This window comes from Sinohyriopsis cumingii, chromosome 7 (assembly GCF_028554795.1).
Source record: "Sinohyriopsis cumingii isolate HCF-2022 chromosome 7, ASM2855479v2, whole genome shotgun sequence".
Taxonomy (NCBI): domain Eukaryota; kingdom Metazoa; phylum Mollusca; class Bivalvia; order Unionida; family Unionidae; genus Sinohyriopsis; species Sinohyriopsis cumingii.
The window spans coordinates 85,710,741-85,724,535 of NC_142967.1; the positions used below are offsets into that span (position 1 = coordinate 85,710,741).

The 13,795-nt window shown below is 34.2% G+C and overlaps 1 protein-coding gene across 1 annotated transcript in view; it reads right to left on the reverse strand.

The window, feature by feature from the left end:
* Positions 1-13,364, reverse strand: part of LOC149795662 (delta-1-pyrroline-5-carboxylate synthase-like) — a 110,180-nt gene extending 96,816 nt beyond the window's left edge. Inside the window, exon 1 of the mRNA XM_089965503.1 lies at positions 13,277-13,364. The gene's annotated coding sequence lies outside the window, so the exon portion shown is untranslated. The remainder of the gene's footprint in view (positions 1-13,276) is intronic.
* Positions 13,365-13,795: the final 431 nt, after the last annotated feature.

The following is a 13,795-nucleotide window of genomic DNA, read 5'->3' on the forward strand; positions in this document are numbered from 1 at the left end:
TATATCTTTTCTAATTTCATGGTGTTTGTTTTTTATCTTATAGATGTTGTCTAATGCTGTAAAGCGCTTAGAGTTTCTAAAGATTAGGCGCTATACAGAGTCCTCATTATTATTATTATTATTATTATCATTATCAACATAAGAGCACTACAACTTTACAGATTTAGTTTTACCCACATAGCTGCCAACCCTCCAGGCTTGCAATTAGTGAAAATAGGGATAAAAACGAGTGAATTTTGGCATGAATTCGTGAAGTGATCTTCAAGACCAGGAATATTTGTCGGAACAAATGTTTAGCATGGTCTCCAGCTGATAAAGGTAGATTGTGTTCAACAAGAAAACTCACTGACAATGCTTTAGCATTGGTAGCTTGCAGGTCTTCCGTCGATGGCTTAAAATATTCCAGAGCTGAAATCTGCTGCAAGTTCTTAATTTTCCCAACCTTCATGTGCTTTTTGCTACCAATATGCTTCCTCACATCGTCTCTGCCACCATACCCAATGCTAAAATTTGTGGCACACTGTATGCAAAAACTTGATGTATATCGGTGTTTGATGGCTGAATGCACAGCCAATTTTGGTTTATTCCAAAACTAAACTTCACTTTTTGTGCTATGCATTTCTTTTTTCTTGGTGGTGAAGACATTTTCAAAATGCCATGCCGAATGGTAATTCAAATCAGTGTTGGTGGCACATGCACGGAACAAAATTCTGGTTAGGCCCCAGTTTCTCTCACAATTATTTGTAAAACTACTTTTATACATATAGATTAAAATACTCTAAAATGATTGCTACCGGGCCAATGATATCAATCGGCTGTAGTTCTACTAATATCGTGAATGGCAGTACCGGACCGTTTCGGCAACTCCTGATATCACGACTAGCACTTAACGGGAAATCAGTTATTTTGCTAAAGATTTAAAATAATTGATAATTGGGGAATTTTTTGCATGTGGCGTGAATCCATGAATAGCTGAAAAAGAAGTGCAATTCACGCCAAATTCATGAGGGTTGGCAGCTATGTACCCAAATCGGCACTAGAACATTACAGATTTAGTTTTACCCATATCAGCACTAGAACATTACAGATTTAGTTTTACCCAAATCGGCACTAGAACATTACAGATTTAACTTTACCCAAATCAGGACTACAACATTACAGATTTAACTTTACCCAAATCAGCACTGGAAAATTACAGATTTAGTTTTACCCATATCAGGACTACAACATTACAGATTTAACTTTACCCAAATCAGGACTACAACATTACAGATTTAACTTTACCCAAATCAGCACTACAACATTACAGATTTAACTTTACCCAAATCAGCACTACAACATTACAGATTTAACTTTACCCAAATCAGGACTACAACATTACAGATTTAGCTTTACCCAAATCAGCACTAGAACATTATAGATTTAACTTTACCCAAATCAGCACTACAACATTACAGATTTAACTTTACCCAAATCAGCACTACAACATTACAGATTTAGCTTTACCCAAATCAGCACTAGAAAATTACAGATTTAGTTTTACCCAAACTTTACCCAAATCAGCACTACAACATTACAGATTTAACTTTACCCAAATCAGCACTACAACTTTACAGATTTAACTTGACCCAAATCAGCACTAGAACATTACAGATTTAGTTTTACCCAAATCAGCACTAGAACATTACCTATTTAGCTTTACCCACCATTTCCAAAACTACTGAGAAACTTAAAGCAAAACAAATCAAAACTTTCTTACAAATAACTTCCTACATCAACACCAATCAGGCTTTGGATCAAACTACTTATGTTACACTGTACTGATAAAAATAACTGATAAATGATCCGAAAACATAGACAAGGGAAACAAAGGATCAATCTCTTTTTTTTCATCAAAAGGCATTTCAATTTGTTTTCCATAACCTGCTGATTGAAAGGTTCTTTTATTGTAACTTTGTGGAAAAAAAACTATCTCCTAGACACATTTTTGTCTCAGTGACAGAACCCAGAAAACAGCAGTCTGTTAATTTCTGGTGGATTAAAATATGGCATGTCCCAGGGTTCAATCCTAGAACCTATCTTATTTCTCTTGTACATTAATAATCTACCACTGAATACTGTGAACAATGAAACTGATATGCAAGCAGATTATGCAACATTCCACACATCTGGTCAAGACAGCAATACAATCCAAGAACAGTTGCAGCCTAATCTTAATTACATCAGTCAATGGTGTCAAGACAATGGAATGTATATAAATACCAAAAAGACCACTGCAATGCTACTAGGGACATCCAACAGATTATTCTTGCAAAGCCTCATTCCAGTCATCTGTAAATGATGATTATATATCTAATGTACATTGTCACAAACTCCCCATGTACATTTTGATAGATGAACATGACATCACAATACAGATTTCCAAGCCATCATTACTAATAAATGGAATAAATAACTACAAATGCAAACAAGGAAACTATTCAACTTATTTATTACCTATTACACTTGTATGAACTATGTTTGCACAGTATGGGATTTAAGCACACAAACTAATATTTGGTTAAATATGCATCTAGACTTATATTATCTGCTGACGTGATTCAATCTAGACTTGTATCATCAACTGATATGATTCAGTCTTTAAACTAACATGATCCAGTCTTTAAACTGACATGATTCAGTCTTTAAACTGGCTTGATTCAGTCTTTAAATTGACATAATACAGTCTTTAAACTGACATGATTCAGTCTTTAAACTGACATAATACAGTCTTTAAACTGACATAATACAGTCTTTAAACTGACACGATTCAGTCTTTAAACTGACATAATACAGTCTTTAAACTGACATAATACAGTCTTTAAACTGACATGATTCAGTCTTTAAACTGACATAATACAGTCTTTAAACTGGCATGATTAATCTTTAAACTGGCTTGATTCAATCTTTAAACTGGCTTGATTCAATCTTTAAACTGGCTTGATTCAATCTCTGAACTGACATGATTCAGTCTTTAAACTGACATGATTCAGTCTTTGAACTGACATGATTCAGTCTTTAAACTGACATGATTCAGTCTTTGAACTGACATGATTCAGTCTTTAAACTAACATGATCCAGTCTTTAAACTAACATGATTAAGTCTTTAAATTGACATGATTCAGTCTTTAAACTGGCTTGATTCAGTCTTTAAACTGACATAATACAGTCTTTAAACTGACATGATTCAGTCTTTAAACTGACATAATACAGTCTTTAAACTGACATAATACAGTCTTTAAACTGACATATAAGAGTCTTTAAACTGACATGATTCAGTCTTTAAACTGACATAATACAGTCTTTAAACTGACATAATACAGTCTTTAAACTGACATGATTCAGTCTTTAAAATGACATAATACAGTCTTTAATCTGGCTTGATTCAGTCTTTAAACTGACATGATTCAATCTTTAAACTGGCTTGATTCAATCTTTAAACTGGCTTGATTCAATCTTTGAACTGACACGATACAGTCTTTAAATTGACATGATTCAGTCTTTGAACTGACATGATTCAGTCTTTAAACTCACTTGTTTTGACAAACTTTGCATAGCATTGGTGTACATTGGTTCCTAAAGCCCTTACCAATTTTTATCCAAGTAATATGCTTATCCAAATACTACCTCTATCAAGTCTTTGATATCAAACATGTTTTTAAACCTAAGCTAAAATCAAGAACTAATGCACTGACAAAATCATTGACATCAACAGCAGTAGATCATCATAGCAAGAGAACAATCTTGCCATGTTTAAAGTGGATCAACTACCCAAGCATACAATATCACTCACCCAATATTCCAATTCCAATATTCCCAATATTCCTACTTTGTTCTTGTATGTACAATATAAAAGGTTTTAAAAAAATATTCATGTAACATTAACCTATAATTAATACACCCTTCCTTTTCTTTTATAAATATTGTAAACATGTATAGAATACTGTATGAACTTTTCACCTGAGATCATTTAGCTAAGTGAGTTGTTTTGTCTGAAAATAAATTTATTGTTATTATTATTATTACTATTACAGTGTATTATTATTATTATTATTTTTATTATTTAGACTGCCAAAACAGCGTTTTGAACAAGTTGTCTCTTGCCAATGATGTGTTTCTGACTGAAGTAAGCTAAATCCTGCGCTAGAATTAAACATGCTTCCTAATTTGTAAAACTGGTTTCAAGACCATTTATAACGATAAAAAGACTGTACCTCATTATGACAACTGTGAATGCATTCAGCTGATCTGAATCATTAGGCCTAGACCAGCTGGTAAATGAGCCCACAAGGGTAACAGAAAAATCGAGCACTCTTATTGATCACATTTATACCAACCTACCAGACAATGTGGCTTGTGTTAATGTACCAAATGTTGGTCTTAGTGACCACTATCCTACTTTTTTGACAAGAAAGGTTAAATGCAAGAAAAATAAGAAAAATACACACAAAACAATCACTTACAGATCGTTCAAAAATTCTAATGAAGACCAATTTCTCAATGACCTATATAAAGTTCCATGGAATATGATCCAAAATTTGGATGACATAGATGAAGCAATGAGGGTGTGGACTGACTTATTCATGGATGTAGTATCTAAGCATGCACCACTGAAAGTACATCGAGTAAAGAATGAAATCCATCCTAAGTGGCTTACTACTGAAATCCTAGATGCTATGAAAACACGAGACCAATTCACGGCTATGGGAAACCATGCACAATATAAAGTATGGAGAAATAAAATAACAAGTATGATCAAAAAAGCTAAAAAAACGTATTATCAATCATTGGTTGAAAACAAAAAGAGCAACACAAACTCCTTTGGAAAGTCTTCAATGAACTCACTGGAGGAACGCACAAAAAACAAACAAATAAAATTCACTCACTTCTGGTAAATGACACCATAGTCACTGATGACAATGACATTGCAAATGTTTTCAATGACTTTTTCACCAACATTACCACAAAGTTAAAAGAACCAGTGATAGAAAACAACTTTAATGAACTGAAAAAGTTCTGCAGCAGCAAAATCTCTAAGGAGGTATGTTTCTCTATCCCACCAGTGTCAAAAAAACTTTGTTAAAAAATGTCTCAGTGAACTTGATACCATGAAAGCTACAGGACTTGATCAGATTGGTCCATGACTCATTAAATCTTCTGGCCAATGCGGGTATGTGAGAAAGCTTGCCAGTAGCATCTCGTGGGTCGGTGGTTCTTTCCGGGGTTTTCCTGGGTTCTTCCTCCACCATTAATACTGGCCGCCATGAATAGCCAATCGTGTGCTGAAAAATGGCGTTAAACCCCACAACAACAACAACAACATTAAATCTTCTGCCTCTGCTATTTTAGATAGCATAACATTCATAATTAATTTAAGTATTGCAACCTCATCTGTCCCCAAAATATGGAAAACTGCAAAAGTAACTCCTATTCACAAATCTGGTTCTAAGGATGATGCTGATAACTACGGACCAATCTCAATACCACCAAACTTGTCAAAATTGATTGAAAAACATGTCCATGACTCATTCATGTCATATTTAACCAAACACTTGCTGTTACACCCTAATCAATCAGGCTTTAGACAGAAACATTCCTGTGAGACTGCCTTTATCTCCCTAACTGATAAATGGCTTCAAGCACTTGACCAAGGTAGAATAATAGGACCTGTATTTGTAGATTTTAGGTAAGCATTTGACATGGTGGATCATGAAATCCTTTTGAAGAAACTGAAAATCTACCAGTGTGATGAAAGAACAATTAGATGGTTTACTTCTTGCATAAGTGAGAGAACACAACATGTTTACATAAATAATGTTCTGTCTGAACCTGGAACAATTAGATATGGAGTACCACAAGGCTCAATTCTAGGTTCATTACTATTCATTTTATTTATTAATGACCTACCACTTTTAATAAGAGACTCAATATCATCTACAGATCTCTATGCAGATGACACAACATTGTCAGACATCCAAAACACAAAGCATGAACTTGAAATTTCGTTACAGAACGCCCTAAACAAACTGGAAAACTGGTGCACATGCAATGGCATGGTGGTAAATACTGGTAAAACTAAAATATTACTTACATCAACACGGCAAAGAAGGACAAATCTTGATAATGATGAACTATGTCTGACATGGAAGGATAAAAATTTGCAAACGGTCTGTCATGATAGACTACTTGGTGTTCTGGTAGATAATAACCTATCATGGACTGAACATATCAAACATATCAGTAAAAAAGTCAATTCAAGTTTATGGCTTCCCAGTAGGATAAGACATTTTCTCCCTGAAAGGCACAGAAAACTATTTTATAACAGTTACATACAATCCTATTTAGACTACTGTAATACAGTATGGGGTAATTCAAATGATAAAAACATAGCAAAGCTGGCACATCTTTAAAAAAGAGCATTTGGGCTAATATCAATCCAGAAAGAAAGCAAGGAAAATTTAGCTGGTAGGTTAAAAATATTACCTATTAAAGACCGAATCTGTTTGAGAAAAGCCAAATTAATGTAAAGGATATTTCATAATAGTGCTCCTGAATATCTACAATCACTATTCCAGTATAGGCTACCTGGTAATACTCCCCACCTGCGATCCATGTCTACCAAACAGTATAAAATTCCCAAACCAAATAAGGAGTTATTTAAAAAAGTTTCCATTACTCTGGAACTCTGCTCTGGAATAGTATTCCAGTTGAGATTAGAAATGCCCACTCTATTTCCTTCTTCCAAACCCAATATATCCAGTAGCTTCAGAGATGCAGCTAAAATAAATAAATTCCTTTGTATGAGGGCCTCAAGGTAGATTTGTTCTTAGCTAATTGTGTTACTCTCTTTAAATAAGGTCATTATTATTATTATTATTATTATTATTATCTTTCAAATGATAAAAAGACCTTTTCTAATTGGTAAAGCTCATTCTTCATTATTGTGATAGACACCTGATTAAAAAAAGTCAGGAATTACCCATTTTTTTCTGATCAGCAACTTCCAACTTTATCCTCATCAGGATCCTTGTTGTGCTGCTGTGCATTTTCTTTTCCAAATTCGTGGTATCAACGATTTGACAATAGGTTTGTTACTTGCTTTATACCCAGCAGTAAAACCATGAAACAAGACACAAATGTGCCATCAGTATGGCTCCTTTGTATTTCAAGCCCTGTAATTTAACTTAATACCTGTATTCAGTATTCAATGTCTTCCAGACTGATCTGGTGGCCTTGTGGTTAGAGTGACCACCTCAGACACCGGGGGCTACAGGTTTGAATCCCAGCCGAGTCATATCAAAGACTTATAAAATGGTACTAGTAGCTGCCTTGCTTGGCGCTCAGCATTAAGAGGTTAGCATTAGTTCTGCTAGGTATGGTGTCAGGATAATGTGACCGGGTGGGACATGATGTTACATGTCTGCGGCATGATGCCCCAGTGCTAGACATCACTATAAACTGCAACACTGCAGACATGGTAGTGATTTGACTGAAAAATTCTTAATATGTTAAATATCCAAATCACACACACACACACACACAAACACACATAATGTCTTCCACGATGCTCACATGCCACAACACTAAAGAAATCAAAGTAATGAGAATACCAAAGGTTCGGAGGGTGAACAAAAAACAATATCAGAGTGGGGAATATAAATTGTGACATCTCTTTCTCTTGTAATAGATAATTCAAACTTTATTAAACTTCTGACAGAAAATATTTAAGTGATTAATTTTTATTAGCCTTTTATATTGAAATAATTCTATATGCAAGCTGTCAAACAATTTCAGAATAATATTGCTTCTTATGTGACTGCATTTGCTGCATTTAACACAGATGATCAGTATCACAGAATGGATTTTTGGCAAAGTTAAAATCTGGATAATAATTTGAGCAATAAGAAATGGAATTGAGGAATATGAAATGGCAATAACTGAAGAATATGAAATGGCAATAACTGAAGAACATGAAATGGCAATAACTGAAGAATATGAAATGGCAATAATTCTCAATATGACAAACATTACTTGTGTTACATTTTAGTTACAAACATTACATATTATGGAAAATACATATTTCCATGATAAAAAATTAATCTGTCCACACTACTGTCCATCACAGACCAGATACAGTGGCCATCACAGATGTCTACATCATTGCTCAAAATGGACAGATCAAGTGTTATTGTCCAGTTGGGATAATTATGTAATAGTTTATGTCCACTGCATCACGTGGAACTTTATCTGTAGGCCATACTACAGCAGACAGTACATTTTTATGCTGTACACAGTCCTGCTTAATATTCAAAGACTCGGTCTTTAGGACACATTAACATGTGTGTATTGCAACAGATTAAACAAACTTTCAATCACAGAATCCCATGAGAATATTTTGGTCTTCAAGAAATATAAAATATCTGATGATAATGTTATTAACATCCATGGAGATTCTGCTTTAAAACAAACAAAAATGAAAATAAAAAAAAATCAGATATAACAGAGGTCTTGCTAGGATTTTAAAAGTAGGAGTCGAGGAATCCAATCTTGGTAAAAATAGAAGTCCCACCAGAAAAAGTTGCAGACCCCTCCCAGAAAATGTGGAACATTGCAAATTAGAAGAATTATTGGTTCCCACTGAATTTGATTTCCATATTCTTTACAACATTGACATATAGCACCTGTTTGTCCACCAGTGAGACAGACTTTTGTCAATTCATGGAAAGGTCTTATTCCAAACACTAAGCCAGGCATCACACACTTTCTTACACTTGGCTACTGTTCCATCCAAACAATGAGTCATTGCAACTATAGCACTCTTCCGAGTTTCATCACAATCTTCATCAATTTGCCCTTTAACCCCAACATACTTTGTCATGATTTTGTGGTCACAAGCACTACGTGTGTGTGTGCGTGTGTGTGTGTGTGTCATCAATATTAAGGGCATCTAGGTTGAAAGTGTACTAAAGGTAAGACAGTTTTGTTTTCAGTACTAACGTATCAGACTGTAACTGTTCTAGCCCACCTGTAGCCTGTATTTTTTCTTTTTCTTTCTTTCAAATACAAATAATTTCCATTTATTTTGTCTTCTATAATTCAGGCATATTCTGTTGATTGCATTTCTTTATATCTGTCTTACTTTCCATTTCTTACTTGTTTCTGAGTAATAACTATAATTGTTATTTATCCAGAGGCTGAATTAGGAGTTTATAAATAACTGGGATTATTTTGTCCTTAAAATACTGGTTTCTTAGACATTAATGTTGTCAAAAATGGCAAGGGGGGGGGGGGCATTAACAATACATTATAGACATTGATGACTTTATCAGCTAAGTGCCTTTTCCAATGACATACAGAGATAGTCTCCCCAGTCTGTGGCTTGGTAAGGTATCGCACCTGTGACTATTCAATTTCAAAATCTGAGGCTCTACCAACCAAACCACCACATTTCCTCCCCCCCCCCCCACATGAAAATTAAATTTTGAGATAAGTCCCCACACACACACACGCATGAAAATTAAATTTTGGGTCCCTAATTCATAAAGAGGGGGGACTTATCTCACGTAAATTGAATTTAAAAAGATTATTGTTTTTATTTTTCATAACATCTCCATTCAACTGCAACTGGCTATACAAATCTTAATGGGCAAAGGCAATTGTCACACGAGACTTATGCACATCAGTTTTAGGTCACAATGTCTTATCTGCTGTAGCTGGAATGAGGGGATTTTATTGTTCCGTACATCATCTGGAGAACAATGACTTGTATTATGCACATATATATTTCCATCTGTATTTGACTATACGGAAAATGTGGTATTATGCACATATATATTTCCATCTATATTTGACTATATGGGAAATGTGGTATTATGCACATATATATTTCCATCTATATTTGACTACACGGGAAATGTATTATGCACATATATATTTCCATCTATATTTGACTTAAAGCATCTATGGCAGAGATAGAGAGAGGCTATGTGAATGCAGAAAAATGTGCCAGTGACAGTCCTTTTGAAGCATATCTTAAGCAATTTGACAGTGTTCAGTTGCATTTTGTATGTGTTGTATATATTTTTCATATTATATGTTATTTATCAGCTTGATTTGTACAAGTGTGTTGCATATGTGTGCACCAGCAAATTGAAATCTTGTCAGTACTGGGCAACACTGTCAACCATAGTTGCTGCATTATTTCAGATTAAACAATAAATTAATAGACTGATTGCCAGCTTAAAATCAGGTATAAATTATATTTATCCTTGAGTATGCTGCTCCTTTCTTCAAACAAAAAATTAAAAAGACTAGTTGCTCAGTAGATCAATTTAATGTCTGAGGGTATGTGCCCATGCATGTTTGCGTGTTTATAAATTCTTCTTCTTAATGGATTCCAAATCAAAGTATAAGAAATGCATTTTTGACGTTTATCACACCTGAAAGCTTGCATATTTCCTTGTTTCTTAATTAAATTAAACATTGAAGAATTGGTGTACTTGTATCCAAGGCTTGGTTTTCTGTTTCATTTTTTGGGGGGGGGATGTCAGATTTTCTTTCAAGGCTATATATTTGTTTTTTCTTTCTCCCTTAAGAATTTCAACTTAAACAAGGATATAATAGTTTCTGTTTGGTTCTATACAAAGAGCAAGAATATTTGTGGGGTTTTCTCAAAGTATTTGACAGCCAGATTTTTTTTTGACATCTAGTTGATTAAATGACAGCAATGATGTTGATGAAATAATGGTGGGATGAGGGGTGGGTGGTATACACACTGGAACAAATACATTTTTAATAATCTGTTTACTGTTTTATTTTTATTTTCCTTTTCTTCAGTCTGGAGTACCATATCAAATATAATAATGCTGCAGGTGCCATGTTAAACACAAGTCTTTACAAAATTGACGTAAACCACATACATATTTATCTAAAATAACTGTAAACACTTTATAAATAAATAAATATTATAATTTTTTTGCAGTTTGCAGGCAACATCTATCATCTCTCATTGATATTTGGATGTATCAATTATTTGTTCCAACAATTTAATTCTTAGCTTCTCACGCACACCCGAAACAAAAAATTACATTAATTAATTACAAATTAAAGTCTGCAGAAGACGTTTGGAATTTCTATGCAAGGACTGACCATTTATTGGGGGGATGGGGACCATATAGCTTGGGGAACTAAATATTTCTGCTCTCGAGTTATAAATAAAAAGAACTTCTTATATCCATCATATTAAATGAAAATAATACATTTTCTTAAGGTAAAAGAAAAATATAATTTGGTTTAAAAGAAAATTACAGGGCTCTCCCCCATTCCATTACAATGAAATGGTGCATCCCAAAGTCGTTTTCATAAATATGCTGAATAGTTCCAAAACACTTCAGGCATGTAAATCATGTTAAATGTTAGTTTTGAGCTGTGGTATCTAGCAATGTCAAGGGTAACACAAATCAAAGAATTAATGCAATCAAAATTAAAATATATCTTAAGTATGAACAAAACAATGTAATCGCAAAGTGCAAATCAATCAGTGTGTTGATCCAGTCATAAGCACTGTCCATGTTTTATTATGACATAATTCGATCAATACAAACAATGCTTTCTGGACATGTTCCATTTATTTCATGCGAACAAGAATTGATATTACTTGATGAAGGACTCCAGAAGGGCAATAAGACTGAATGCGCTCATAGTCGTGGTAATTAGGCTTGTAAACATTCGAAAAGGCTCGATTAACATCCTGATGATGAAGTTTTGTTTGCGGTATTCACAAAATACCTCAATTAATTTAAAAATGCAAATATTATTTCCAAACTGGGAGTAAAATACAATATTTATTAAATTCATATAGGCCTAGCACTTCAAGGCAAGCGCACTTAACCACAGGTGCTCGACGCGAGCTTGATGTTAAGATAAAAAACAATCATATTTATATATTATGATAGAGAGGGTCCTATGTCAAAACGGGTCATGGGGGTAATCTAAGGTATTTTTGTCACTCTGTATGATTTTTTTCCTTTAAATTACTGGGGTTTTTTTTATCTTAACATCACGCTCGCGTCGAGCACCTGCGCACTTAACCAGTCAATTAGAATTTAGCACGATTACTGTAGCCAACTATACCTGTCAATACTTACAGTCGCTTACATCAAAGCAAACTACAAATTAACGCGTAACTATTATGATTGCATGCTTTCTTTTTCCTTCAGACTATTGATTTTTTTGTGTGCAACACTTAGCTCTGTCACCTGTTGTAAGAAAATGTGAGACATTTTTTTATATATATTAAACTCTTTGAGTTATTTGTTCGTTTATTGGTATTTTCTTTCTCATATATTATATTTCTATGTCTGCAACTTAGCCACCAAGAAAATCTGTAACACAAAGCCATCTTAAATAGATTACATTTGCGTAACATGATGCAACACTGCCTCAGACCGCTGCCGGCAAAATATGACTTGTCATGCTCATTATTGTTTCCCCCTCCTATAAACATGTTCTGTAGTACAAGCTGGAATTTTATACTCTCATTATGAAATTAGGTGTGCTCATTTTTTCTTCTTAAATATTTATATTTAAAAAAAATTAAAATTACACTCCCGGCTCATTTATCTTAAAGCACAGGAGTCTGACGTTTTATCAATAAAGTACTGCGAAATCTCTGACAACATGAAATCACCTTATCGGTAACATAAATGAATATAAATATACATAAACACATTGAAAAACAGCTTGGTTTAGTTGCAAACGCTGATATTTTATTGATTATCTTGCCTAACCAAGTGTCTTTAATCCAGAATGGCAGTCTGCTAGAAAGTTCCTTCATGCAAAATAGTAAGGCGGTTTCAGACAAACACAAATATTTGTGTGCGTTCTATTGTAGTCTACCAACATTAGAGGACAGTCCACGAAGTAGTGGACATCCAGAAAAAAACCAACAAAAAAAACCCCAACAACACAACAGTTCAATAAGAAGCCCTAACAAACATTATTTAAACAATTTTAAAACAAATGAAAACAATTGCGACTGGAAAATAACATCCGTGTTACTAACCTAACAGACTACGTGAACCCGGTCCAGTGACCAGAAATGACCCCTAGGCCTTGGCCCATTAAGCCGGGGGAGAGTTCGAAATACAAAAAACTTACAAGTTTCTCATAAGAAATTTCATAATATGATAAGCACAATAATCATAGACAATCCAAAAGTTTAGCCACGCAATATTACCTTAAAACTTCTGTTGCTCCAAAAGGAACGACCAACGATATCCTCCACAAATTCAAGATGCTGTTTATCTGTCCAGCCAAGCCAGCTCTGCCTATTTAAATGTGCCACTGCTAGAGTCACTGTGTACAATCTGCACAATTACCGATCAATAAATGTTTTCAGCGTTTAAGTATGCGTTTCAAAACTGGTTTGTCAAAGAAAAAAGACAAGGCGAGTAAGTTATTTAAATAAAGTCATAATGATTTGCTCCTAAAATTTGCATATGCATTCGTCTCAACACCACGAACGAGTCGATATGAGCTGTTGATAGAACAATGGACTCTAGAAGTTGCTACTCGAGCGTTTTTTTTCCTCAGCTTCTGTTGAACAGCATTCTAGAGTATTGTACATAGTGCAAGTAGTACAGTCTTACAGCTCTGTCAAAACAATGCTATGCAAATACGTGACATTTCATTTGTGAAAGAATGTGAAATAGAGATAACAGTTTTTCAGCATCAACGGTGGATTTCATATCATATA